The 5264-nt window shown below is 31.6% G+C and overlaps 1 long non-coding RNA gene across 2 annotated transcripts in view; it reads left to right on the top strand.

Moving 5' to 3' along the window:
- The window catches only part of LOC143901081 (uncharacterized), a 13950-nt gene extending 8718 nt beyond the window's left edge, over positions 1-5232 (top strand). For both annotated transcript variants that reach the window (XR_013257972.1, XR_013257973.1), the window contains exon 5: positions 4574-5232. This is a non-coding gene — a long non-coding RNA (uncharacterized LOC143901081). The remainder of the gene's footprint in view (positions 1-4573) is intronic.
- Positions 5233-5264: the final 32 nt, after the last annotated feature.

Consider the following 5264-nt stretch of genomic DNA (forward strand, 5'->3'; position numbering starts at 1 on the left):
CACACACACATACATACATACTTTCGGACATTTTTTACTAATATGATTTTTCGACATTCTAGAACATTCTAAACCTATTTCCATCAAAATCTCAAAAAAAAATTTTTTCACCATTACAAAGCTTCCTCTATGAGGAAGCAATATACTACATTTTCTCGTATTGATGTTCTTTTTATAATGAATTTACATTGGATTAAACCGATCTTTACTTCCGATGTTCAGATTGTTGGAGGTCAGCATTGTGGTAACCACTGGCACTGTATTTACTATGATGGTTTAATGCTTCATATATATGATAGTTTGTATTTTAATACTCATTCTTATTACAATCTAACATTATTTGAACAAAAATACATTAAAAAACGATACCCTAATCTGGAACAAAATAATATAATATTTGAAAAAGTAACCAAGCAGCCAGATCTTGCGTCATGTGGAATATTTGCAGCAGCATTTGCAGTAACAATAGCATTGGGAGAAAATCCTTCAAATAAAAAATATTCTACAGATATGCCAAAAATGCGTAGACATTGTCTGAGAATCATAAAGGAGAAAACATTATTACCCTTCCCGGAAGAATAAAAAAAAAAAGGACAATTACATAATGAAAATATTTATATTGCATATTCAAAATGAATATTTACACTGTAAATACCATTGAAATTAACAATTAAAAAAAAGATAAAATAATGTGTATAGGATAAAAAATAAAAACTAAAAACAAAGGCAATTACATAAACGTTTAATAATATCGGAATTATATTACAACCAAAACCAAAATATGTTACCAATCTGTAATTCCAAATATATAATTTAAGCAAAGAGACAAACAATAATTTTAAAAAAGAAGAAATAAATATCTAGATCTAAATAAAAATAATTAAAGACATTAAAATAAGATTAAAGTTGTAGTAAATAAATTGAGAAGTAGAAACTAAAAAAATTGTTACACAAAGAAATGAATAAAATTAAAATGCATTCTGCACATGGCGCAGTAGTATTTTGAAAATGCATTCTGCGGAGTGCGCAGTGATTACTATCAAAATGTTTTTAAATGTGTTTTACGCTGCAGATTTATCATTATTTGAGATAACGATCAATTTTTAATTTTATTATATTTTTCAGTTTTTTCAACCCCTATTTCATATATAATTTATTAAAATTGATTGATTAGATCTCGTGTTACACACATTTGAATTTTCTGAGAATTCGTACATATATAGAAGCTTTATAATAAAACTGGATCTGATCAACCAAATTTTAATGAATTATAAATATTTATAGGGAATAAAAAAAGTGTGCAAGTAGAAACTTGCACATTGCTTCCTCATAGTTATTAATTGTGCAAGTTGAAACTTGCACATTGCTTCCTCATAGTTATTAAGTGTGCAAGTTGTTAATAATAATACTGCTGTCTTTAAACTTTAGTTTAATATACGTAAACAGCGTCTTTAGATTCTGCTTTATTGGTATCATGCTGAGCAGCGTGAGTAATAAGAATTTCTTATTATTAATTGCTCTTCCTTCCCCTCTTATAGAAAAATAAAGTGTGCAAGTAGAAACTTGCACATTGCTTCCTCATAGTTATTAAGTGTGCAAGTTGAAACTTGCACATTGCTTCCTCATAGTTATTAAGTGTGCAAGTTGAAACTTGGACATTGCTTCCTTAGAGTTATTAAGTGTGCAAGTTGAAACTTGGACATTGCTTCCTTAGAGTTATTAAGTGTGCAAGTTGAAACTTGGACATTGCTTCCTTAGAGTTATTAAGTGTGCAAGTTGAAACTTGGACATTGCTTCCTTAGAGTTATTAAGTGTGCAAGTTGAAACTTGGACATTGCTTCCTTAGAGTTATTAAGTGTGCAAGTTGAAACTTGGACATTGCTTCCTTAGAGTTATTAAGTGTGCAAGTTGAAACTTGCACATTGCTTTCTTAGAGTTCTTAAGTGTGCGAGTAGAAATCTGCATATTGGTTCAGTTTTTAAGTGGGCAAGTATATTTTTATTTTTTTATTTTAGTGAATGTACATAATTATGTATACAGGCTCCTAAAGAGTTAGGTGTGCGAGTAGAAACCTGCACATTGCTTGATTAGAGTTTTTAAGTGTTTAAGTAGAAACCTTCGCACACAAAGCTTCCTCTATGAGGAAGCCAAAACAAATAAATACTGAAAATTATACATTGAAAAAAATTAATGCTTCATCATAGAGGAAGCTTTGTGTGCGAAGGTTTCTACTTAAACACTTAAAAACTCTAATCAAGCAATGTGCAGGTTTCTACTCGCACACCTAACTCTTTAGGAGCCTGTATACATAATTATGTACATTCACTAAAATAAAAAAATAAAAATATACTTGCCCACTTAAAAACTGAACCAATATGCAGATTTCTACTCGCACACTTAAGAACTCTAAGAAAGCAATGTGCAAGTTTCAACTTGCACACTTAATAACTCTAAGGAAGCAATGTCCAAGTTTCAACTTGCACACTTAATAACTCTAAGGAAGCAATGTCCAAGTTTCAACTTGCACACTTAATAACTCTAAGGAAGCAATGTCCAAGTTTCAACTTGCACACTTAATAACTCTAAGGAAGCAATGTCCAAGTTTCAACTTGCACACTTAATAACTCTAAGGAAGCAATGTCCAAGTTTCAACTTGCACACTTAATAACTCTAAGGAAGCAATGTCCAAGTTTCAACTTGCACACTTAATAACTATGAGGAAGCAATGTGCAAGTTTCAACTTGCACACTTAATAACTATGAGGAAGCAATGTGCAAGTTTCTACTTGCACACTTTATTTTAAGTAAAGAGAGTGATGAGTGTATTTTAAGATTATTATAAAAATGAAATATTCTTCGCGAAGATGACCGTTAAAAGAAGGGAAATGGAGTAATTGGTTTTCTTAGCACTGGAATGAAAATATTTTTATATTTTAATGCAAGAACTGTTCGAAGTGCTCAAAAAATATCATTCCAGTGCTAAGAAAACCAATTACAATTATGTACATAATTTTAATTCCCGAAAATTTTTTATGTCATAACGTAAAATAAATTCAGAATTAATATTTTGTCTAGACATAATTGTAATTCTGCATTTTCAATTATAGCTTAATAATAATTCGATAAATTATAAGTATGTCTAGACATAATAATAATTTCTTTTCTTTAAGTATCGATTTAATTTGATAGAATTTTTATGATGATATTAAATAGTAAAATGGCGTGCCGTATACGCACACGTAAAAAATATCATTCTAGTGCTAAGAAAACCAATTACTCAGTTTTCTCTTCTTTTAAATAACGATGATCTTTACAAAGAATGTTTTCTTGATAATATTACTTAAAATAAATAATATTCTACATTCTAATTATTCAGTTCTTCAGTTAAGAATACAAAATTAAAACAAAAATTTAATTTGCTAATTATTTTGATAGGAGAAGTCAAGGCTATGAGGGTCAGACGCAGATCGCAGTGCGTAATATCAGAAATAACTGATTTATTCGTCGTTTTGATACATTACATCAATCCGTATGTTTCGGCTCAGCTTTGAGCCATCTTCAGCAGTAGTTACAGAAGTTAAGTTACACGTTCTCCGTACCGTATGGTGAGTTTCCTAAGGGATCTTTTTAATATCTCAACATTAATTGAACAAATTTACAGATATGGATCAATTGGTCTATGTTTCTGATATTTTGAATCAGTAAACTCACCATACGGTACGGAGAACGTGTAACTTAATTTCTGTAACTACCGTTGAAGATGGCTCAAAACTGAGCCGAAACGTACGGATCGATGTAATGTATCAAATCGACGAATAAATCACTTATTTCTGATATTACGCACTGTGATCTGCGTCTGACCCTCATAGCCTTCTCCTATTTTAATCTCGAGGGTCCTCATATTATTTTATTTATTATTTTGACTTTTCTTTGATAAAATTTTATTATGTTCTTTGAAGAAGTATAAATTCTTCTTTCGAGTACATAATAAAGACTCTTTCTAAAATTTGTACATTTTAAGACTATTATCATGAAAGTATTCTTGCTTAAAGACAACCGTTACTTACTAAAAAAAAAAAGGTAAATTGAGTAATCGCTTTTTTAAGCAGTAGAATTGATATTTTTTTGTGTATGCATGTGCACACATATGTACATACGTACGCACAAAAAAATTTTCTATGTTGTTAAAAAATTTTATTTCTATTTAAAAAAGGCGAGAAACTATCATCGCTTAGGACAGGGGCCCGGCGGTACGCGCCGCTCGTGCGTAATCATCGCCGCTTGTAGTAAACAACTGCCCGCGAGCCGACCGCGGGGCGGCCGCATCTCGCCGCGCGCTTGGATTTGGCGGAGGGCGGGCTAATACGTCAATTTTTAATCATTAATAACTCGTCAACTATTGCGAAAATTGCAAAATGGTACATGACTTTTTGACTCAGTTTGGCTCGCTCTATCTAAATATGAAAAAAGTACCAAGAATTCTGGGGCACCCTGTATATAATTAATATATTGTTCATTATGCAGCACACATATTTTCATGTCATGGGTTAAAGCTGTATTTCTTACTGTTACAGGAAAAAAATGATTTAATTTTGATCGAGTTGCCATCCATTTTGAATTCTCCAAGTGACTCTGATGTGAAAACAGTACGAGAAAGGGATACATCTAAGAGATCACAACAGGATATAGAAAAAAAGAATCGCACACCTAAAAGACTTGCATGACCTGTTGGAAGGAGTATGTTCGTACGATTTAGCTCTTATAATATATAACTTAGTTTATGTTAAAAAATACTTGTCCCTTGAAACTTTGAATAACCGAATATTTTATTTTGATTATGGTATGACAGAATCGGGTAATACTGTGCCACGTATAAATAGAGAGCACTTGCTTAGTGTAAAATTAAGGTTCTCTTCCACTGAAATGTTGTGTTTCGTCCGATATTTTGGACTAATGATTGGCGATTTAATTCCCAAAGAAGATGATTGCTGGCTTCTTTATGTAAAACTTAAATTAATCGTGGATATTATCACAGCTCCTTATGTTAACATTAGATCATTTAAAATACTTGGCTACTTTGATATCAGAACATCATGAAATGTATCTAAGTGCTTTCCCCCACATGACTCTAAAGCCTAAGCATCATTATATGCTACATTATCCTCAGGTCATGCGTAATGTTGGTCCGCTATGGTTCGTATGTTGTCTTCGTTGAGAAGCAAAACACAGGCCTTTTAAACAAGCAGCTCGTGCTACTAATTCACG

Source organism: Temnothorax americanus, unplaced genomic scaffold (genome assembly GCF_048541705.1).
Source record: "Temnothorax americanus isolate GAGA-0224 unplaced genomic scaffold, ASM4854170v1 Scaffold316, whole genome shotgun sequence".
Lineage (NCBI taxonomy): Eukaryota > Metazoa > Arthropoda > Insecta > Hymenoptera > Formicidae > Temnothorax > Temnothorax americanus.